The sequence below is a fragment of the Acomys minous genome (assembly GCF_964271855.1).
Source record: "Acomys minous genome assembly, chromosome: 16".
NCBI classification, from domain to species: Eukaryota; Metazoa; Chordata; class Mammalia; order Rodentia; family Muridae; genus Acomys; species Acomys minous.
In genome coordinates this window covers 15,329,468-15,354,026 of record NC_140498.1, presented here as the reverse complement: position 1 = coordinate 15,354,026, position 24,559 = coordinate 15,329,468, and the positions used below count along the sequence as shown (strand labels likewise).

The 24,559-nt window shown below is 45.0% G+C and overlaps 3 long non-coding RNA genes across 6 annotated transcripts in view; 2 read left to right on the top strand and 1 right to left on the bottom strand.

The window, feature by feature from the left end:
• Nucleotides 1–2,708, top strand: part of LOC311585708 — a 148,806-nt gene extending 146,098 nt beyond the window's left edge. Inside the window, exon 3 of the long non-coding RNA XR_014775314.1 lies at nucleotides 2,610–2,708. This is a non-coding gene — a long non-coding RNA (uncharacterized lncRNA). The remainder of the gene's footprint in view (nucleotides 1–2,609) is intronic.
• Nucleotides 2,709–16,503: 13,795 nt separating this feature from the next.
• Nucleotides 16,504–20,740, top strand: LOC311585704. Of its 2 annotated transcripts, none has more exons than XR_014775309.1 (3): nucleotides 16,504–17,400; nucleotides 18,462–18,586; nucleotides 20,581–20,740. It is a non-coding gene; the product is annotated as an uncharacterized lncRNA (long non-coding RNA). The 2 variants fall into 2 exon arrangements; XR_014775310.1 differs by having other exon boundaries at nucleotides 16,504–17,434.
• A 1,848-nt stretch (nucleotides 20,741–22,588) lies between these two features.
• Nucleotides 22,589–24,559, bottom strand: part of LOC311585703 — a 97,812-nt gene continuing 95,841 nt past the window's right edge. For all 3 annotated transcript variants that reach the window (XR_014775306.1, XR_014775307.1, XR_014775308.1), the window contains one exon: nucleotides 22,589–23,477. This is a non-coding gene — a long non-coding RNA (uncharacterized lncRNA). The remainder of the gene's footprint in view (nucleotides 23,478–24,559) is intronic.

Below are 24,559 nucleotides of genomic sequence, written 5' to 3'. Positions count from 1 at the left end.
TCAATCCATTTATCCACAAATTTTGGGAATTCCTTGTTTTTAATAGCTGAATAGTATTCCATAGTGCTGGCGAGGATGTGGGGAGAGAGGAACACTCCTTCATTGCTGGTGGGAATGCAAACTAGTACAACCACTTTGGAAATCTATCTGGTGCTATCTCAGAAAAATGGGAATAGGGCTTCCTCAGGACCCAGCTATTCCACTCCTTGGAATATACCCAGAAGATGCTCCAGCACACAGCAAGAAAATTTGCTCAACCATGTTCATAGCAGCCCTATTCATAATAGCCAGAACATGGAAACAGCCTAAGTGTCCCTCAGTAGAAGAATGGATAAAGAAACTGTGGTACATATACACTATGGAATACTATTCAGCTATTAAAAACAAGGAATTCTGTTTGAGTTCTTGCTCTCACTTCCCTAAAAGGTGGACTGGAACCCAGAAATATAAGATGAGATAAACTCACCTTTTTCTTCTCAGGTCACTGTTTTTTTGTTACAGCAACAGAAACTAGGATGGTGCAGGTGTGTGTGTGTGTGTGTGTGTGTGTGTGTGTGTGTGTGCGCGCGCGCGCGCGCGTGCGCACGCATGACCATGTGCCACAGTGTAAGTGAGGATCAGAGGACAATGCAGAAGTCAATTATTCTTCCTCTGTGTGGATCTCGGGGACTTGGCTCAGGTTGTCAGGCTTGGAATCAAGTGCCTTTAAATACTGAGCCATTTTGTTTACACCCGTACTGCCTCTTTTAATTCTCAGACTTTCTCATCTCCATTCATTTTCCCTACTGTTCTATACATCTCCCCATCACCAATGTCCACAGTTCCTTTCAGTCAGATTTTCAAATACTTCAGTCAAAAGCCATAATCAATTTCTCCAGCTTATTCGATTCTCAAACTGGACTCCTGTGTTCCTCTGAGCCCCACACTAATCTGAACCTTCTGTTTGGGGGTGGGGGGTGCGCGCCTGCCTCCTTCATTGGTGTTGGAGAAAGATAGTGAAATCAAAAGATTAAATTACCCAAACCAGAAAAGTTAGGGTGCCCCCAAAGCCCTCTCCTCACAAAAGTAACAAAGATACACACCATCAGAAGCCAGTTTCCTTCAGAAGTCCAGAAACTCACCAAATACCCCCCAAGGACTCTGGAGAAGAGGCCTGGAGGGAGCAGCTACTCTGTGTTGCTGGAGTTGCACTGTGACTTGGAATGTTTAGTTTCAGCAACAGAGAAATCTCAGGTCCTGCAAAGGCATGAAAAATGTTCAGCCCATACACTGGAGGAATGGCTCACAACCAAGTGTGTCCTTGAGAAAACCTGAACATGGGTCATTGGACAAAGTAGCATGAGATACTGTTTATGGTTAAAAGAAAAAGGACTAATGAAAGAAAGAAAAGTAGGGGAATTCCTGATCAATAGAAAGAGTCAATAAAGGTACACACACACACACACACACACACACACACACACACACACACACACACACACACACACCACCCAAAGACACAGCACATATATCATGCACATACATACAATTATACACAAACATACATACAATACAAATTCTTGAATTAATGAGTACCACTGAAGTAAACTAGGCCCCCACTCTACCCTAAGAAAAAGCTCTAGAGGGCCTTTCTAGAAGTTGTGGCTGACAGGAATAGAATCTACTCCTATGAACATGTTTCAGTCCAGAACTGTCTTGTCCAATAGTATCAGGAGCCTGTAGACTCAGGAACATAGAAAGCTGAGGCAGAGGAACTATTTGAATCTAGAAGTTCAAGACCAGCCTGGGCAACACAGTGAGCTCCAAAATCCAGCATTATCAGCAATCTCACAGGTTAGGGACTTCAGGTGTCTATGCATCCATTGGCTGCCAGCTTCAGGGAGGGAGTAGGAGCAGGCTGAGTCCTAATTCAAAGCATAGCATGTTGGCGTCTTCATTCCACTGATGGTACAATACCTTAGTCCACTGCAAATATGCCTCCCTCTCAAAGGTCACTGCTGACATTGCAATGGTTAGTTGCTTCCCCTTCCCAGTGCTAACTATGCCCCACTGGGAGTTCTTGTCCAGGGATAGCTACCTGTTGGGACAGGGACAGATGGACAGTCACTGTTAGCAATATCAAGGCCTTGGATTATAATGTGTTAATGAGATCCTTGGTACCATGGTGGTTGATACAGTATTTTCCATATAATTACTCAAAGGATATGTGTTGGCAGCTATGAGGTAGAGGAAAAAGAGGTGGGGACAATATCGGATCACTGACAACTGATGCAAAGAAATGACAGATGTAGCCACCAACAGAATCTGAGAGGTGAAAGTCTTCAGTCTAAAATTGAACAATATGTGCAGAGGATTCTGGGTAGAGATGGGATGCTCAAGATTTGCTTGAAGACAGAAGGAAGCTAGCACCTATATCCAGCCATCTGTAGGGTCAGTGGTTTCCCTACTCAGCCTTAGTTCTGACTCTGAAAGTCACAGCTAATAAGGCATGAACAAAAAGAGAAATATCTCCACAGCTGCTCACACACCAGACAGGATTGCTAATTAGTGTCTGGCCCTCTCCTTCGGCCCCATCATCCTCATTGTCTTCTCTTGTTTGTTACCAGCAGGAAAGACGTCTTACTCCTATCTCCATAAACCAGCCTGGGATGGTCTTCTGCAGCACCTTCATTCTCCATCTGGAAATTCTTCATTGATAAGGCGTCAGGTGAGGAGTTGATGACACGGTGGGGTTCATACCTCTGCAGTAAAGAAAGTAGAAGAAGAAGAAGTAAGATTGGGTTTTCCAGGAATAGTCCCTGGGAATAGAGTGGCTATGGACTGTATCCTGGGCATAAAAGGCCAGGTTTTTGACAGTCCACTGTCTTCTGTACTAGTTGGGGAGGAATGTGGTCCTGCAAGTGTGGCAGCGGCGGGGGAGACTCAGAGCACCAGGTCCTGACGTTTGTCCCATTCCTTGCACTCTGCCAAGATCCTCTGGTGGGTATAGAATCTTGAGAACAAACCCAGGAAGTACAATAAATGATACCAGGGGAGAACACCCACATCATTAGTACCCATTCTGTCCCTGCCCCACCCCATAGTCCTGGAGCACAATCCTTTTACATAAAAAACGCAAAACCCTTTGAGAGGACCCATGGTGGAAAGAGTAAAAGGCGAACTTCTCTGTCTACAGTGTCTACAGCCAGAAGCTTCCCTCTCCGTTCCGATTTTCTGTCCCCTCTCCACTCCCTGGTTCGCCCTGAGCATTTCAGGAGTGCTCTTTACATCTAAGTGACCTGATTTAACTAGGGGGAATGTGACAAGGCTCCAGGGGGCTCAAAGGGTGCGGGGTTCCCAGGCCTTAGTTAAAATGGGTGTCATCCAGCCCATGACAGGGCACTGTCTCAAAAGCCAACATGGTGCTTCCATCCCAGAATACTGAGGAAATGAGCTTCCACCTTGGAAGTTTCCTCTCCAGGCATGGCAGCAGCCACTGATTTCAAATTTCTATGGCACCTATGACAAACAAACTTAATTTCACTAGTAAATTGTCATGGGAGGAAGCCATTAAGGCTCCACAGCAGGTGAAGCCGTGTCTTAGTCAACACCCAAAGCCATTATTATGTCCGTCAGAACCCTCTCCTCCTTCAGGTAGGTGACGCGCTCTCCACTAGTCAAGGTGGCAAGAGGCACTGGGTGTTGGGGCGGGTTAAATTACTTGAGGAAGTGTTTGCCTCGTTTAGAGCAGAGAGAGTGACTCCATGGAAGAAAGTCCTATCTCATATGGCTGAGGAAATGATGGGAACATTAGTCAGAAGGCCACAAGAAGGCTCTGGCCCTAGCAAGGGCCTCCACACTCTTGTCTGCTCCATCTGCTCAGCCTAACCCTCCCCCCTTAAGCTGTCCTAGAGAGATGCTCAAGGAGCCAGCTTCCAGGTACAGTCTCTTGAGTCAGAACATCCGATTGGGGCTTCTCACTGTTTAAATACAGTGCGCATGTGGTCTGCCCTGCAAAACACTGGCCACTATCTGTCCTTTCATGGAAAAGTTTCCTGGGTCTCTGGGCAGTGACAGCTTTCCAAGAAAGAGGCAAAGGAAAAACTCTTGGACAGGTGCCTCAGGCCTGGGTGGAGGCGGGGGTGGGGGGGATGGGCATCTGTGTGCTGAGGACAAAGCCAGTGGTTTCTAGAACAGTCAAGCTCATCCTTTTTATCTGAACTTCCAAAGCACATTTACAGCTGTAATGAAGGGTACATGTCTTAGTTTCTTTTCCTGTTGCTGTGACAAAAAGAACCATGACAACAGCATCTCAAGGGACATAGGGTTTATTCTGACATCATCGACTGGAACTGGAGGCAGCTGGTCACATTCTGTCTGCAGGCACAGAGCAGAATGGAGGAGCCATGGCTGTGCGTGGTGCTGTTCAATTCCCCATCTCCACATACATCGCTCAAGGTCTCATCTAGGAAACATTGCCACTCACAGTCAGAGCATCTCCCCCACATGAATGAGTGCGATCAAGATAATCCCTCATAGACATGCTTGAGGGCCAAGTTGACAACACCGGCTATCACAATACCTGCTTTCCAGTGATTTTCCTAAGTGAGTTGTTAATCATTTATGTGCACGAATTGGCAAAGTCGATATTTAAAACCAAGATCTGTGATGCCACCTCTCCAGTTGTTGGCAGTTTCTGACTAATGCCAAAGACTCATTACTGCTTATGACAGCTACAGGTTATACCTCACAAGCAACCCTGTGCCAGGAGTGCTGCTCGGAACTTTTCCCTGTGTCCCCTCTGATAGGCAGCCTGAGACGCATGGGTACTACTGACACACCTCTGGGAAGTACACTGAGGTTCAGAGAGATCATAGCTGCCCAAAGGTCACCTGACTCTGCATGCTAACCTGTCTTTACCTTAGCAAGGAAATGTTCCTAACTTTGGATATCAATGCTTGCCTAGCAACCATAAAGCCCCGGATCTGATCCCCAGGACTGCACAGAACCAGGTGGGCTGGTACACATCTGTCATCCCACTACTCTGGAAATGGAGTCAGATGGATCAGAAGCTCAATGCCATTTTCAGCTACATAGCAAGTCTGAGGCCATCCTGGGATAAGACATATTAAGACATCTCTCCAGAAAGGTCTAGCTTATGTAAGGAAGAGCCGCCCATAACGTGGATACAACTATCTCATGTGCTGCGATCTTAGACTGAATAAAAGAAAGTGAACTGAGCACCAACATTCATCCCTTCCTAACTGCAAATGCAATGTGACCAGCTGCCTCAAGGTCTCAGCATGCCTTCTCTGGTGTGGACTTTACTTTCAAATGCTATGCTAAAATAAACCAAAGCCTGCCTTCCATGATTGATTTTTTTCCCAGATATTTTTGGCGACAGCAATGAGAGTAACTAACACATCATCCTCTTCCAGATATATCTTGTGACATTTGTGGCATGTGGTGCCTGAGCACACAGGAAATGATTGCCCATAGAAGCCTGGGTTAATTGAGGCAGCTGTGCAGACCTTTACCCCACAATTTTCTTTTAGGAAATAAGCATGTGCAGAAGTTTAAATCTGAGTTAATTACTAATGGTTAAGGAAGGGGATTTTGGTGCTCATAATTAATAAAATAAGAGTGTTTAACCTTCTGCTCTCAAACCGCATGTTTTCAGACATCGTTTCTTTAGAAACCATGAGATTTCTGAATATTTGTAGCTTTCAACGATCTTTTGTCACATACTTTGTTTTCTGTACTTATCAGTGATCCTGCCTGAGAAAATATTATATGCCCAATCCAGCTCCAATTAAGTCAGAAACCAATTATTAAACAAGCTGAAAAAAAAGCCCATGGTAGATACACTTGTCTGTTAAGTCATCCAAAAGCAATATATTGTGGATTAATTTGTGTCTACCACGGGAGAATGGTTTTTGCTAGATTGAACAAGTATTTTAAGTCCTCTGATTGCACGGGCCATTAAAGAAAGTAGGATAAAACATGAAATAACCAGTTTCTAAAACTCACATGGCACACACAGTGGCAGAACCCCTGCCTGGCATGCACAAAGCTCTAGGTGCTGTCCCTAGCACCACAAAAACAGACAAGTGGCACAGAGAACATAAAAGATCATCTTTAATTTGTTGATGTTTGGAGTAAAGCTTTGTCGGTATAAGTATGGAAAAGCCCCAGGAAGATTCTAAAATAGGGAGAAGTTGGTCACATAGCATGAAGCACCCATAGACATGCGACTGAGTGAGTGGGTTTTATTGCCACCAACAGAAAGTACTTTAAGAATTTAATGACATCACAGAAAGGCTGAACAGTCTATGAAAACGTACCCAATTGTTCAGTTTTATCCATCTCTTGTGTTTCTTTAAGAGAGGTGTAAGGATTTTGTCATTTGAACTTTGGAAATTCTGCCCAGAGTGTTGGGACACCACGAAAAACTGCCTGAGCTCGACAGGTCAAGGAAGGCCTCATCCTTAGTCATCAGACATAAATGTAATGATTTGACTATAGCTGTCATTAACTGGCTAATAACTATTTATGACCTCAGGATGTAGTTTCTACCCAGCTAATGGGCACTGCAGTAAAGCTATGATTTTTATCTCAGCTGCTGCAGTTGTTGGTCTCAGTTGCTCTCATTAGGGGACAAACAGGTTCTGTTGATTATCCACATAATAAGAGATCATGTACCGAGGACCTTTGGGGAAAAAAAGTCCCATCAAATAAAACAGGAGTTGTGCCTGAGAAGGAAGCATCCCACAATAACATGCTGATTGCCCCCCAAATAACCCTCATGGGTCACTCCTAGCAAGAAATTGATCTTATGTTTTCCCCCACCACAGACAGACAGTTTTATGTGATTACCACTCTCTATTTGCGTGCTCACTTGTGTATGTGTGTAGTATCTACTGACACTTAGCCAACATTTCTCCAGGCTGTTTCCATTTAGTCTAGGAGGTGCCACCCGCCACTTGTAGGTGCAGCTTTGAGTTACACTCCAAACTATGCCTGGCTGAGATAGGTTCAGGGTGCAGGGAACACTTCTGAAGTTTTGGTCAGACGGGCTCACAGGAAGCAGAGGACCCAGAGATGCTGGCATGCAATGTCCTGAGAAGTCTCCAGGTCACACGCCACTCCCCACTTTTCATTTTCCTCTAAGGATTGGCTTTCTTTTCAAGACAAGACAGGCTTCCTCTATCCCATATCCATTCCATGAACAAACAGGACATGCTAGTGATGGACATTTCAGATATGTTCCGGGGCTGGGTAATAGCCCAGTCAGTGGTGTGCTTCCTCAGACAGAAGCTTGAGGACCTGGGTTCAAAGCCAGCTGTGGTGGTACACATATGTAATTGTAGTGGGACAGACCTTTCCTGGGAAGAGGCAACACACACACACACACACACACACACACACACACACACACACACACACACATCTACTCATCCCAGAACAGACCAAAGGAACAACTGCACCAAAATCCAACTCGCTGAACTAGTGAGCTTTTCATATGGCCACTTACAGGAGCAGGATGACCTTAAAGCAGCTCCATCATTTAAAAAGCCCACCCCTAGATAAGTGACAAACTCATGAAACCTTCCCACATGTAAAGCTGGAGGCCGTGCAGCGGGGCAGTGTTAATACGTCTCTTCTGTGTAGCTGAGCAGTCAGTCCACCCCACAGTAGCCAAGAGTTCCTTTTTCATACTGCTGGGGAAGGACCCTGGGAGTCATTCAAGTCTCTGTTCTCCCAGACATGTGGCTACAATGACGGGTACAATAGGTAGATAGGAGTTGGTGGGTGAGTGAAGACGTGCATGAGTGAAAGATGGATGAGGAGTGAATGAATGAGTCAGTGAGGGAGTGAGAGTGAGCAAGCAAGTGAATGCAATATATGCACAAGTGTTCATTTTTATAGGCTTGATGTTAGAATAGGTAAGGGACACTGGTTATGTACATGTGTGGGTGTAGGCAGCTTCCACTGTCTCTACCACTGTGTAGCATGCGCTTTCTGAAGTACAACCACTATGGGGTTTTCGACCACTCTATCCCAGTCCAACTCAATTGCTTACAACTTAAAAACTTTGGCTCATCCTTTTTAAAAAAAAATAATAACCAAAATTTATTATTCTTTTAGAATCACACACACACACACACACACACACACACACACACACACACACACATATATATATATATATATATATATATACAATGTATTTTTTTTAAAAAAAAATCTTATCTACACTCCCTCCTGGCTTCCCATCTCTAACCCTTCTCAGAATCCTTCACCCTGCTGCTGCTCCCAACTTTATGCCCTCTTTTTAAATATTTTTTTAATAACCCACTGAGTCCAATCAGCTCTGCCCATGCATCATGGGTGTGGGCCAGTGAGTGGAGCATGGTCAAGCTACCAGGGGCCACACCCCTAAAGGACTGTCCCTCCTCAGCTGCTGGCAAGTGTCAGTGGCTCCTCAGCCAGGAGTGGAAGCTTGTGAATCCCTTCCCCATATATGCTGGGATGCTGGCTGGCTCAATCTTGAACAGGTCTTATGAAGGCAGCCAAAGATGCCATGAATTCCTGAGTACAATGGCCACACAATGCCCAGAAGACACTGTCACACAATAGATCTCCCTGACCTCTCGCTCTTACAGTCTTTCCACCTATTGTTTTAAGATATTCCCAGCGTGTTTCAGGGAGAAGTTATGACATAGATATCACTTTTAAGCTGACCGCACCATCACTTATTCTTTGCACTTTGACCAGTTGTGAATCTGTATTAATCAGCATCTGGTCTACCCTTTCTCTAAAACCTCTAATATGTGTGTGTGTGTGTGTGTGTGTATGTATGTATGTATGTATGTATGTATGTATGTATGTATGTATGTATATGTATATGTATATTTTAGGTGTTGGTGCTTTGCCTGCAAGTATGTCTATGCATTGTGTGCAGTACCTGAGGAGACCAGAAGAGGGCGCTGGATATCCTGGAACTCAATAGTTGTGCTCCTCAATATGGATGCTGGGAATCAAACCTAGATCCTTTGCAACAGGAGCCAGTGCTGCTAACACCTGGAGCTAGCCACCTGAAGCTAATTATAATACCATATTTTAAAAGAGCGTTTTTAGATTTACAGAAGACTTGAGAAAACTGTACGGAGACTGTCCCCCAGTGCAGTTCCTCTTCTAGCATTTTACACCCATGTGACACATTTTCACAAAGAGCAAAGTAATGCCAGCAATTGGTAGTAACACCGACACATGCCTTTCATTCCAATTTCTTTTGTTTTCATTGACGCCATTTTTTTTACTTAGAGCCTCATCAAGATCTCAAACTGGGTTCCTTAACCCTGTCTCCAAGACTCTTTCTGACGCTGTCTGTCCTGGGAGTTTTGGGGAGTCCTGTTCAGGTTTTGTAGAATGTTCATGTTCGTTCACTTTGTGTTTCTGCAACCATGTCGCCCAACAGAAACACTGTGAATAAGGATAGGTTTAATATGTCTCACAGTCTCAGAAGACATTTCTCTGAGGTGTTCAGTTGGCGATGGGCTGGGAAGCCAGAGTCAAAGGCAAGGCCAGACCCAGGCCTGGGTTCTAACCCTCAAAGGGCATCTCTAGTGACATATAACGCCTTCTAGGTCCCAGCCTCCTAAGGACTCCACAGTGCTCCAAACAGCGCCACCATCTGGAGAACAGGAGCTCTAACACTGTGGGGGAAGTTCATGCTCCATCTGTAACAGTACAATTCTATTCAAACTTGGTATGCTTGCGGTAAGGGGGCGAAGCTAAAGTGCCATTGAACTAAATAGAATATATATATACCATAACGTAGGGTATTTGTCAGGTTTGTCTGCTGTGGGGTTATGCCTTTTCTCGCATTTACGCTGAGGCTGGGGAGGAAGTCACCCTGCCGGCCCTCACTGGAGGAGTCAGGTTTCCCCTCCTTGAGGGCAGTGTGTATGTCTGTTCACACAAGCTATTTGGGTACTTCCTGTATGAGGTGCCTGCCCCTCATCCACTGATTCATGCCATCGTTCATTCAGTTAAAGATGGGCCGATGCTAATGTTATATTTTGGATTTGCACGCAATACTTTACTTTTTCCCAAACGACTTCAGCACTGTTCTTCCACTTTCCACTTGTCTTGCATGTTCTCTGGCTTGTGCCTGTCCTCGTTGTCTTTATTCTTTAAGCTACTTCCTACTGTTCACCTCTGAGTTCGCTTTCCTGTTCCCTGTGCTTCCAATCTAAGGGTAGTCATTTCTTTGGGAGTGCCTTGTTAAATGAATGAATGAATGAATGAATGAATGAAAATTTTTTAACACTGCAGCAAACATCAACGTTTAATTATTTCACTAAATAAGTTACAGGCCAGGGAAGGGGCCTGGGGAGATGGCTCAGTAGTTAAGAGCACTTGTGCCTCTAGCTGAGCTCTGGAGTGACGTCTGTAATTCTAGGTCTACGGGATCCATTACCTTTTTCTGACCTCTGTGGATATTCACATGCATATATGGACACATGTGTGCATGGCGCGCGCATGTGTGCACGCGCACGCGCACACACACACACACACACACACACACACACACACACACACACACACAAATAAAATAAAATACATTTAAACAATACGAGGGCAATAGGCTGGGCAGTAATATTGGTATTGCCTGTAGCCTAATTCACTATATTAAAGCATGGTAGTAAAAACCAAGTTTTAGGTATAAGTTTATTGCCTTTAAGATATTATGATCTCCGGGTCCCCGCGAGGGACAGAACAGAAATACACACACGGAGAATGCTGTTAATTTGAATGTGGACTGCCCCCATAGGGTCACATGCTTGAGGACTGGGTTCCAGTCTGTGGTGCTTCTTGGGGTGGTTACAGAACACTGAGGGGGTGGAGCCTTGCTGGAGGAAGTGCGTCATTGGAGGTGGGCTTTGGCGTTTTATAGCCCAGCCTCACGTCTCCTTCCAGACTGCTCCAATGATAGGCAGGCTGCCTGCCTTCCCTGCCAGGATGGCCTGTATCCTCACAGAACCAGAAGCTGGAATTCATCCCGTTCCCTTTAAGGTGCGTTGGTCAGCCGTTTTGTCATAGCCACATGGAAATTTACTCCGGTACTTGGAGTAACGGGGCAGAGAGTTCGGTTATTTCTCATGAGAACGTATGTACGTGTATCACAGTTGTTTTCTTCCTATTGCTGTGATAAATACCCTGGAAGGGGGCAGCTTAAGGGAGAAAGAAAGGGGCTTTATTGGAGTACAGTTTCAGAAGGCACAGAGTCTATTACAGCAGATGAGGCCCGGCAGCAGGAGCTTGAGGCTGGCTTAGTGGTCAGGAAGCATAGAGAAAACAGGAAGTAGGGCCAGGATGTAAAACACCAAGGCTGCCCCTCTTGACACACTTCCTCCATTATGGCTCCAGCTTCTAAACTTCTACAGCCTTCCCAAACAGCGCCACTAACTGGGGACCAGGTGTTTAAGTGCATAGGCTGATGGGGGACATTTCATATTGAAATCACCACACATATGAAACTAATGAGGTCTCTAGAAGCTAACGGTAAGAAGATGGAGTCACCGTGTGCGGGGAAAGGGCTGCCATGCCTCTAGATGACTCATCCCTGCCGTTGTGGATAGCAACTGAGCTGAGTTGCTGCTGAAGGGGCACAGCGTGCTCTCTCAGGAGACCTCCTACCACAAGTCCCATCTGCAGGCCAGGACACACACTTTGGCTTAACACCGTTTAGGAGGACAGCAGGTCTGGAGCTTGTCCTGCGCTCTGCCACTGTACTCTGTGTCTCTGGTGGAGCCTGAGGCTTCCATACAGTAGTCAACATCCTTTGTCCAGGTCCCCTTGTGTCTGATCTTCTTCCTTGATGTTCTCCATGACAACCTCGGTGCCAATAGCTGCAGCCACTGGATAGATGCCTCTCTCTCTTGATTAAACTGCGAGGTGTGGTGGGTAAAGAGCACGGCCCACTCTTATCCACAGCTCTGAGGTTCACAAAGGAAGGTGGTTCACGAGGCTCATCTGCAGTCGTAGCAGAGGAGTGCCGTGTGCACCCCAGCCGGACCAGGCAGTGGGATCCAGGCGGAAGTTGAGAAAGGAGGAAGGAAGGGTCTAGAAAGGTCCTGATGACCGAGCCTGAGCAGGTGGGTGGACGGAGTTATTATTAAAGAGGCAGACGGATGTGTGAGTGATAAGATAGCTCTGCAGTGGAAGGCATGACCGATTTAGGCATCCAAACCGCCACGCAGGGCATTTGGATTTGGCATCTGGTGCGTGGAGGCAAGGTATTTCAAGATTTTGATAGCAGGACTGGACAGATGTTTTGTACGCCACTTGGGATCTACCTTATGACTATTTTAAAATAAGAAAGAGGGCTATGAACAAAATCCAACTAAGAATAGCTGTTATTTATAGTCCAGTGGCAGCCTCGGGTCTAAAAGCTTAGACAAACTAATCCTTTTCACAATTCTCGTGTGTGTGTGTGTGTGTGTGTGTGTGTGTGTATATGTGTCCGTGTGTATGCACATGTACATCTGTGTGTGTATGTGTGTGCACATGTGTACATGCATGTGTGTCTATGTAAGTATACCTGCTTGTGTGTACATGTGGAGGCCAGAGATTGATGTTGAATGCCTTCTTCTATGATTCTCCACATTATTATTTTTTTTAAACAGGGTCTTTAAAAGCTGCAGGGTCTTTTCCTGCACATGGAGCTCACAGATTGGCAACAGTGGCCAGACAGTGACCCTTGAAATACCCTTGTCTCTTCCCCACCCATAGGGCTGAGGTTGTGATGGATGCTGCCACACCCAAGTTTCTACATGAGTCTGGGCATCTCAATTCAAATCTTTACCTTGTGCACTAAACACCTTAACCACTGGGCCTTCTTCCCAGCCTGTCTCCTAGAAAGTCTGTGGCATAGGTATTTTTTATTATGATCTCCTTTCAAAAGAGAACATGTCTCAAATAGAAAGCCACATACTTTGCCCATGGTGACACCAGGAGCTAATGGCAGGGACAGCATTCTAGCCCTGAGAATCTCCCCCACTGTTCTTCTACCTGCCATGCAAGTGTTGCCTGGGAGCAGACCACCCGCCATGACGGTCCATCATCACATCATTTTCCTAGCTGTTTCTTGCAAGAGCTTGTGTGAGTGTTTGTTATTTGGTCTTTTCCTCATCACTCTACAAGTAAAAACTTTGAGGTAGGGTGACAAAGCAACTTCCACAACGCCACATGGCCGGGGATCAGATGGACTAACATCAGAGCTTGGTTTACCCAGTCCCTAAGACTAGTAAATCCAATGGCTATCTGTATCTGTTTTCTTAGATTCACTCTTTGATTACTTAGAGGATAATGAAGGAAAGGAGGGCATTAATCCCAGAAAAGTAAGTGAATTCCAGAAACACTCCTAAATACATGCTATCTGATTCCACTCCTCTTGTCTGACCTTTAGCTGGAGATATTCACGGTACGTAGTCCATCAAGCTTTAGGCTTGGATTTGTTGGATTTAACTTTATTTGTGAGAAGAGAAATGAGGTGTGTGCATCTCTCCAGAAGACATCAGACATTAAAAGCCCAAATATCATTGCTGTTAAATAGAGACTATAAATATAATTACCTCACTTGATGCTTGCCACGAATCCACAAGGTGGCGCTCTCATCAGCCACCTGTCACAGCGCCTACTGCTTTATCACAAGGGAACTCAACCTTAAGCTAAGGCAATATTTCTCAAGGGCACCTCCAACCAGTTCAGGAGGGAGCAGTGAAAGGCCTGGCCTGGCTCACGCTCAAGGTTAGGCTCTTAAACACGATATCTTCCTTCTCTTTGGCTTTTTCTGCTAGGGCTGGTAAGATGGATCAGCTGGTGAAGTGTTGCCACGCAAGGGACAAGAATGTGAGTCTGATACCAAGAAGCCAGGTTAAAAAAAAAAAGCCTCTAGTGTTGAGGAGGTGAGACAGGTGCAGCTAAGAATGCATTTGTGCAGAGGACCAGAGTGCAGTTCCTAGCACCTCTATATGGTGGCTCACAACCCCCTATAACTCCATTTCCAAGGGATTGGATGCCCTCTTCTGGTTTCTACAAGTTCCTACACTCATAAATGCAGTCACACTAATTATAATAACAGTATTTATTATTAATAATATAGTTAAACTTAATAATAGTAGTCTTAAAAATAAGGTGGAGCATGACAGAGACAGGCACTTGACTTCAAACGCTGGCTTCCACAAACATGTGCATGCCCACAGTTGCAGCTACTACTACTACTACTACTACTAATAATAATAATAATACACACACACACACACAGAAGAGGGAATTGAAATTTGGTGACGTCATAATCAGAAATGGTTAAATCACCCTAGAAAACTTTGAGAGACTAGGGCTGAGCCCCATACCACAGCAAAGTCTTTCTTCCTTAGTGAAGAGGCCAGGCTGGTCACACAATTTCAGGGTTCGAGATCTCTGCCTTATCTAAGTGATGCAGAAGGATATTGCAGTCAGCTTTACTGTAGTGACTGCGTTAGGGAGGAGTTCAGTCTACCATCCCCGCTGTCATTAACACTGGGCTAAAACCAAACGACAGGAAATGAACAGCACGGCTGAGGGTAAAGGGCTTCAAGTTTACACAGGTGTTTGTCCTAACAGAGACTCTGTTCTTGGCTTTGGATTCTTACGTTTTCCATGAACATCCCTCAGATTTTACATATGTCTGGAAGGCTGTTTATCTGGATGCTTCTGCACTATGAAGGAACACGGGCATGGCGGGGGTGGGAGAAAATCAGAGAAAGGGCAAAGTAGACAAAGGCTGAGGCAGGAGGCGGGGCAAGATCTGGGAAGGCTTGGTCCCCAGTTGCCTGCTCTCTCTTGATTGTGTAGCTCTAATTGCTTCAATTATCCAGTCGCGTTCTCTTGTGAGCGCTTCCTTTTGGAAAATGCAAATAACCATGAAAGGAAGATGGGAAGATGGCCATTCAGGGCTTAGTATGAATTAGTTTATGCAGTTTGTTAAATAATTTTAGACCAGTTCCTGAATCAGGAGAAGATGTGGGGGAAGTTACCGTATCCATCCAGTTCTTTTCCCACAACCTTAAATCATGAAGGAGTGCAGAGCGACATGGCTTCATCAGAAACCCACAGTTAACTACATAGCTAGGACCTACGCATGGAGTAGGCAGTCTGTGTGATGCTCTTTTCCTTATGTTGTGTTTGTCCAGCCATCAGCACACATGGTGACTGTGTGATAAACCATGCCACAGACATAGGTAGACTATGAGTGGGCTGGGGGGCCTGCTAGGTCAGTAAAGTGTTCATTGTGAAAACTAAGACCTGAGTTCGATTCCCAGAACTCACATGGAAAATCTGGGCATGGTGGTACATTCTTGGAACCCCAGTTCTGGGAAAGCAGAGGAAGGCAGATAGTTAAGGCTCACTTGCTGGCCAGCCTAGCATATTTGTCAAGTTATAGGCCTGTGTATCTGAGGAAAAGCACTGTGTGCTGTGATGGCTAAAGAGACTTCATTTTATGCCAGGTGTTCATCTTGGTGACTCCCCCCCCTGCCCCCCCCACACCAAGCCATTTGTTTCAGACTTCAGTCCCTGGAAGATAAATTCCAAGTAACCTTGACTCAGTGATCCCCCCACCCCCACCCAGAAATATATAGCTGTGACCTTGTTATGATGTGACTAATTGCTTTTTTGGCTTCTGTAACTTGCTTACACAGATACCCAAAGATTGTCTTGAGTAGCCTCAATCACTTAAACTTGGCAGAACAGACCATGTTTCTTGCTTGCTTGCATAAATGTCAGAGGTCTTCTTGTGGTTTTTACCTAAAAAAAAAAAAAAAACACCTTCCCCATGCCTATACAGCAATCTTGAATTTGGCTCAGACAATATGGTCCTGCTAGCAGCTAATCAACAAATCTCTTAATTATAATTGGATTGAGTCTGTGGTTTTTTTTCTCCCCCAGGAGTTCCAAACTCTATTAACAGTGCACACGTCTGTAGGTCCATCAGGCCACACACAAACATATACACACATGTAAAACAGAGTGGGGCAGGGACAGAGCTCCTTTGTGCAATTCTTCTGGGCACCTGGAAGTGATTCATATCTGCTCTGACCTTCAGTTTGTTTTTATGCACAATACAGGTAAATATTAACCTTTCAGTCTGTAGTTATATAAAAAGATAGAATTATGCATTTGGTACTTTTATCAGAGCTCCTGATGCCAAGGAACTCTGCAATACAGTCTAACATTTAAAAATTTATTATTTTACTAAATGATTCAAGCCTCAGACATGCTTTATTACAATGCAGAGGGATTATGAACTTGGTTAGTTTGTTGTTGTTGTTGTTGTTTTATTTTGTTTTTGTTTTTTTTGTTTTTGTTTTTGTTTTTGTTTTTTGTTTTTTGTTTTTGCCAGTGACTCCTGACCTGCCTAGGGCTTAATCAATCCTTTGTTCGTTGTGGATCTCACAGGCTACTGGGAGACGCCAAGCTAATGAGCAAGGAACAATATGCAACCTTGAAAGTCCCTTCAAGCATCTCCCCAAGTGAACCAGGCAGAAAATATCTTGTACAATTAGCAATATATTGAGATAGATACTCAAGTTTATTACAGAAAGCTTGACCCCTGTAATTAACCCCCGCAAATTTCCAATGTACACGAATCCCCTCCGGAATTACTAATTAGATCTCACAACTGTCAGGTATTTGAAGATCTCGAAGAAACAAGAGATCAGTGAGAATTTTTGAAACAGGAACGAAACTAAAATGTCTTAAAACGTTGGATCTCAGGATCAAAACTACTGAAAAACAGTAGCAAAAACCAACTTCCCTGGCAGAGGTAGAATGGTTGTGTGTCAAAATTGTGGACTTTGTCAAAGCAAAAAATAGGATTTTTAGCAGCTTTTCCTTAAGCGTTGAAGTTTGGAGACAATTAAGTCGGTTGCATTTAGAGGTCCCAGTCATGAAAAGGATGAAAATTAATAACATAAAAAAGGAAGGGATGTCAAAGGTAGATTGAACCTAGTTCCCAGACAGCATGCTGGCCACATATCATTGGCTATAAAATAGTTTCAGACCATGTTACTCATCAAAACCCTGTGTGCGGATGGAAGAAGGGAACGTGGTCCCTATTCAGGCTTAGGGACCCTTAAGGAAGAGGAGGCAGAAAGAACAGACGAGCTGGAAGATGCGCTGCAGTGCTGTGAAATGCTGTCTTCTGGTCTGGGCTGGCTATCACATTATGACCTCCCCACAGCTGTGCTTACACAAAAGATGAAGCCAGCCAAGATACCAGAAAAGATTGGGAGGAGCTCTCCCAATTGGCTATTGGCAATTGATAGCTGCTGAGAGGATGTCTTTCATCTTTGAGGAAGTGGCTCCTGGCAGGTACCCATACCCCAGTGGGTGGCTCCACACCCATGTACGTATGAGTGTCACTAATTGGACTTAATGGATTAAGACAAAAGAGGATGTGAAGTTGGGAGACCAGGACATAGAACATACAGCAATGGAGGGCAGCTTAGACCACAGAACGAGCTCCAGACCAGGCAGCATTACACAGCAGAACCTCATCTCAAAAGCTAAAGAACAAAGGGATGCAGACATGACTCATCAGTTAAGAACATTGGCTGCTCTTGCCAGGGACCTGGGCTCAGTTCCTAGTACCCACATTTGAGCCTCACAACCCTTTGTAACTAAATTCTAGCACCTTCTGGCCTTTGGGAAGATAAAACACTCTTACACATAAGTAGATAGATAGATAGATAGATAGATAGATAGATAGATAACAAATAATAACAATATAGTATTAATTAACTACTGCACAGAGAAAGTAAATATATGAGTAAAAAGACAGGCCAGAGTGTGGGGGAAATCCTTGCCAGCTTGTCTCTTGACAAGGACTAATATCTGGAATACATAAGAACTAAAACAAAATGAAAAACAGCGCGCGCGCACACACACACACACACACACACACACACACACACACACACACATTCAAGGGGCTGAAAAGATTGCTCACTGGTGAAGAGCACGTATGGCTTTTGCAAAAGACTCAGGCTCAGTTCTTACCACCCACATGGCATCCACAACCATCTGTGACTCCAGTTCTCAAGGACCCAGCATCCTCTTCTGAACATCTCAGGCAATTCACTCACACATGCACACAACCACATACACCCCCCCCACACACACTTTAAAAATAAAAATAATTCTTAAAAACAGGTTTCAAAAGATCAAATAATACAATTGATAAATGCAAAAATGAATTCTGCTCAAAAGACCTAGAAATATCTAGGAAGTATATGGGAAAAAAAAACCCCACCCTAGCAATAAAGGACAGGCCAGTCAAAACTACACTGCAATATACTCATCCCCATCATAATGGCCATCATCAAGAAAGCTAACAGCAACAAATGTTGGTAAAGATGTGCATGCATTGGCAGGGAGAATGTAAGCGAGTCAGCCAGTATGAAGATAAGTGTGTCGTGCAGGATCCTCAGAAAAACAAAACAAACCAACAAAACAACAATCATGTGATCTCACAACTTCCTTCCTGGAAGGAATCTAGGTAAGCATGAGGTAGAATTTCTGCATGCATGCCCGTGATTACTGCCCCTGTCCATAGGAGCCAAGTGACAGACCCATCAACAGACAAAAGGATAAGGGACAAGTGGCAGATGCACAGTGGGCTTTCCTCATCTGCAGGAAAGTGGCTGGAAGTGGAGATAAACACAGCCACATACGTGGAATGTAGACGAAGGAAACAGAGCATCAAGTAGAAGAGAGATTATGTAGGGTGATGAGGGAGCAGTAATAGGGGGAGGAAAGGGAATGAAAGTGATGAGAGTCTGACTATCACAAAAGCACATTGGGTGAAGAAAGTGTGGTACGTTTACACAATGGCATACCACTGGCCTCAGTGGAAGAGTGTGTGCTCGATCCTGATGACACTTGATGTGCTGGGGTAGATTGGTGGGGGGTGGTTCCCTTTTCTGAGGCTCAGGGAAGGAGAGGGAGGGAGAAGAGGGAGGGAAGGTGGGGCAGGGAGGAGAGGAGGGAGGTGAATTTTTAAAAAGCATGTTGAATATGTGTACGAAAACGTCATTTACAAGGAAGCAAGATGCAAAATCAGGGTAGCAGGAGCTCTCAGAGGCACAGTGAAAGTCTGAAGACTGGGGCTGAGTGTGTAGCCATTGTCCCGTCGGGAAAACGTTTGACATGCACCAATGAGAAGCAGAGTTTGGTCCCCAGAACACACACTGAAAGGAGATGAATAGAAAGGGAGGAGAAGGAGTGGTGCTTATAAAGCCAGCTCTGGGGGTAGCAAGAGACAGTAGGATTCCCTGGACTCGTTGGCCAGTGAGCCTAGCTGAATTGGCAAGTTTCAGGTCCCAGTGAGATTCCCCATCTCAAAACAATATGGTGGAGGGCTTCAGAGGAACACGTAAGGTTAAGCTCTTGCCTCTGTGCATGAGCAAATGGATACAGAGAGAGAGAGAGAGAGAGAGAGAGAGAGAGAGAGAGAGAGAGAGAGAGAGAGAGAGAGAGAGAGAGAGAGAGAGAGAGAGAGAAGGAAGTCGGAGGAAACCGGAAACCATTTGATACTAATCCTAAGTCCTTGGCCTCCATCCTTCTGACCCGGTCTCCACAGCAGTAGGTGAATTGGTCACCATTGCTCTCCTCTTTCTGAGCCTTGTCTTGAGATCCCAAAGACACAGATCTCGAACCTTCACCTCTGCTTCTCTGGGCTTCCATGTAAACTTTCTTCCCGAAGCCATCTTTGATGATGAAATAGGGGCACTAAAAGCACATTTTTAATAGTAAATTAACTGAGACAGGAAACCCTCAACCGAAGAATGGATAAAGAAACTGTGGTACATTTACACAGTAGAATCCTACTCAGCTATTAAAAACAAGGAAATCTTGAAAATTGCAGGCAATGATCATTCTGAGTAAGGCAACCCAGACCCAGAAAGACACGCATGGTATATACTCACTTATAAGCAGATGTTAGTCCGGCATAGATGTCCTCTGAGAGTCTCCACTCAACAGGGCATTGGGACAGATGCTAGGACTCACTCCTGGACTCCAAGTGAAAGTTACATGTAAAAATGGGGGGATGGAAGGACCCAGAGGGTTCAGGAGCCCCACAAGGAAACCACCAAGGCTGGTGGATGTGAACCGAGAGGCCTGCACAAACTGTTGTACCACTCAAGGACAATGCATGCAGTAAACCTAGACCCCCTGTTCAGATCTAGACAATGAACAGCTCATTCTCCATGGTTGTGGGGAGAATGGGGACTGCCTCTGACATGAACTCCGGGACCCCCTCACCCCGATGTGACCACTTACCCTTTGTGGGGAGGCCTGGTGACACATAGACGAAGAGAGCAGACTATTCAACCTGATAGTCTGTGGTCATGTGGTGGAGAAGGAGGTCCCCTTCTGTCAGAGATCTAGGGGAGGGGAATAGGGCAGAAGAGGGAGGGAAGGTGGGAAGTGGAAGAGTGAAGTGATAACAATTGAGATGTAATGTAAATAAATTATATATTTTTTTTAAAGGAAAAGACCTTCTGAACATGACTCTGGAAATGCAGGCATTAAGATGAACAATTAATTAATAGGCTATGTCTACATGAATAAAAAGGGATTTAATAGAGTTACCCTACAACAGGGGTGGGGGGCACAAAACCCCAACTAGACACCCCATGCTGGCCAATGAAAGCACCTGTAATTCTTTACGACTTGCTTTCTTTCCAAATATTAACCTGGGAATATGTACTGATCCCACACTGTGGGTGACCCCTTGGCTTCCTCTGTGGCCCAGGAATTGCCTCTCAGCAGGTGAATATGTTGTTATGCAAAATAAGAAAACATGAAATAAGGAAGACACAGGAAGTTGCATGCATCCACTGTGTCTGTAATTAGCAAAAGTGTCTGGCCTGAATCTTCAGGTCCGCAGAAGGCTACGTTCCCTTTCATGCAGATTCTAGTTATGGTGGGTACGTGCATTTGTGCCTGCGTGCGTGTGTGCGTGCCTGCACAACTTGTAGGAATCAGTTCTCTCCTTTCACCATATGGGTCTCAAGAATTGAACTCAGGTTGTCATGGCAGGTCTTTAGGCTTTATCCAAGGGGTGGTCTAGTGAGCTGGAGGGAAGCTGTGTTGCTATTGAGTTTTTTTTTTTTTTTCTTGATTTTTTTTGTTGTTGTTGTTTGTTTTTAGTTTTATGTGCATTGGTATATAGGTAACAGATCCATTGGAAATGGAGTTATAGACAGTTGTGAGCTGCCATGTGGGTGCTGGGGGTTGAACCCAGGGCCTTTGGATGTGCAGACAATGCTCATAACCACTGAGCCATCTCTCCAGCCCCCGCTATTGAGTTCTTCATGCAGCGCTCCAGAAGAAACTAGCAGTGTGTTTGGGAACTGCTGTTCAGAGCTCGCAGATCTGGGCACATCTTGAATGTGCCAGAGTCATAAAGCTCTTCAGGAAACAGCAAGCACTGCCCATGCAGGGGACTTCAGCCACCAGCAGACTGCAGCCATACCTTGCAGTGCACAGTCACATTGTGATTAAAACTCCGTACGTTTTATGACCTCTCCCTCACCCTTTCTCACACAGAGTAACATATGACCTCAGGGCTGGAAGGAGACACATTTAATAACAGAATGTGGCTTTTTATTACTTTATTTTCATTTTTCTATCAGAGGATAAAACCAGAGATGCGTGCCTCAGCCTTTTTTAGCCTCTGAGAGCCATGCTTTCTCTTCTGCACTTATTGAAGCCGGATTCTTTTCATCGGCAGTGTGACTATCTCTGGCTTCATGTCATCGCCTCACCCCACTCGAGGAAGCATGATAAAATAGATAAAATATTCAACAAGTTCTAGGAAGCTGAGTGCTGAGCTAGGCAGAGGGTTAGGTACCCTGTCTGCTCCTGGGAGCCTCAGAGTCTAGTGAGGCTGATGGAACCAGCAATGGGCCCTTGACTGAGTGTGACCCTGCAGGCATGACGTGCTGTAAAGTACCACGGTAGCTAAAGGCAGGGTCTGGACTAAATCAGAAAGGCCAGGGTGTGCCTGAGGACAGAAAACCAGCATGGAATTGGAAGGATGGTATGAGAGTTAAGAAGTCACCCAAGGGCCTAGAGAAGTGCTACTCCCTCAAGAGAGAGTGCAGGAGAGTCAGAGCCAAAGACACAAGAGGCAGGAGGTGAAGGCGGCAGGCAGAGCCAGGCAGAGGCAGGACAGCTGGCACACAACGTGCAGGGCTCACGCTTTGGGCTGACATGCCTTCCTTCCTCTCTTCTGCCTTCTTTTCCCTCCCTCTCCCTTCCTTCCCGCTACTACCCTTGCTTTCCTTGCCTTCATTTCTTTTCCCTTATTCACTTTTCACTTTCCTTATAACCCTTTCCTTTCTCCCTTCTGTCCTCCTTTTCTCCCTCCATCCTTCCCTGCTTTCTTTCTCCATCCTCCCTTCCCTTTCCTCCCTCCCTTCCTCCCTCCCTCCTGCCCTTCCTCCCTATCTATCCTGTCCCCTCCCCCTTCCTCCCTCTCACTCTCCTCCTCTCTTTTCTTTCCTTTAACTTCCTCCCCCTGTTTCTTCTTTTCTTTCTCTGAATTGAAAATTAAAATAGAAAAACAGGTAAAAAAAAAATTAGATTCTTCCAAATATCTATCATCCGGCTCCCACAGTTATTAACTTCATATAATGCTGTCGTATGGGTTCCCTCAGCAGCAGCTGCTTCCAGCCTCACTTATTTTGAAGTGCAGCCAAGGTCACGTGTTCTTTTCTTGGTAAACATTTCAGTTTTCACTTCTCAAAGCAGACTTCTAAAAATATTAGACACAAAATAATTTTCAACTGGAGAAGCCGGACATTTTGCACAGTAGACGATCGCACGGCTAGGGCTGCTGGGAAACACACCTCTCGGGCACATGTATCTTCCATAAATTAGTAGAGCAGTGTGGCTGATTCTGGGTTGCTTCTCTTGCAGTGTCTTATGGTGGTGGCTTATCGTTCAGCAGGCTCCTGTCCTCTCCATGTTAGTGGCCACTCATGGTCATGACTTGGAACCATCGTCCCCTCAGGAGTAACAAAGTAATTACCAGGATCCATTGTCCTGTGTTCATTGGCTTGGAAACTTTTAGAATGGGAATATTTCTACCATCAACTGTGGTCTCTAAGTAAAAAACTAGTGGATGGAAGGAAGGCTCCTAGCTGAGTTTCTCCTGTAGTTGACAAGCCGTCATCCTCTTATTTCAGTATCAAAGTTTTCCACTTCAGGGTAGTGGGAGATTCTTCAGGCTGTACTTGGATAGTTCTCGCTCTGGTCCGGTGCAACACTTGAGGCTCAGATGTGGGTTCAGTTAGTCCCCTGGACACTCCAACTCCAGTACAAAAGGATGATACTGAACATTCCTCGGGTTAGAAGCTTTATGACGACATCTCTAATTGCTGAGGAGAAAATTTTGCCTTTATTTAGATTTTCATTATTTGTGTGCGTGTGTGCGTGCATGCATGTGTGTGTGTGTGTGTGTGTGTGTGTGTGTGTGTGTGTGTGTGTGTGTGTGTTTCACTGAGATAAGCAATTCTGTGCATCAGAGTCAGATGTCCTCTTTCTTCCCTGCTCAGACATTTCTATTTATTTTAAGATAATTTTCCATTTAAAACTATTACATGCTAGTTTGTCTTTCCTTTTCCTTGAGTAATGGTAAATAAATACACTCTGTTGGCATATTCTACTGCAGTTTTGTATCTAAAGCTTCCCAGAAAACCAAGTGTTTTACAGATGCACAGACTTTCTCTTACTGAACTCCAGAGGGCAAATGCATCATGTCATTCAGCAGAGCCATTGCTGATGAACACATGGCCTCCAGACTTGTCACTGAGGAGAGCTTCAGTGCAGAGGTGGCTACATGTGCCTTTCATGTTTGGCCTGGCATGACCTAGAACAGTTCCCACATGGCAGATAACTGGGATAAAATGGCAATGTGAGAGATCCTCTGTGGTCCCTCTGATACCCTCCTATAAGGCTGTACCACAGCGAGCATCTCCATTGTGTGAGAAGGACATTTCTTGGGTGACCACTCCTCTGCCAATCTAAAAGGGAAGTTGTTGGAGTGATCTCTTTGGGCACGGTATAAAGATTGTTTTAGCCAAATGCTGATCTCTGTAGCAGCAGAGAGCTGAGTGCAGATTGGACTTTGGCATTGTTATTCTTTGGCTGCATTATATTTGTAAACACTCCCTCCAGCGCCTTCTCAATGATTTTTTAAAAATTAGTGACCTATAGCAAAGGCAGGAGAACAAAGACAGGACTTCTAGAGAGAGAGGAATTCTGGGAAAGAAAAAAGCATGAAAGGATTTGCATAGGAGTCATGGAGGAAGTCAGACTCAGACCTATGAAACTGAGAAGAGGTAAAGAACCACATGGTAATATATAGATTAATATAAATGGGTTGACGTAGGGTATAAGAGCTAATTGGGAGCAACAGTAAGCTAATGCCTAAAGCTATTATAAATATAAGTCTCCGTGT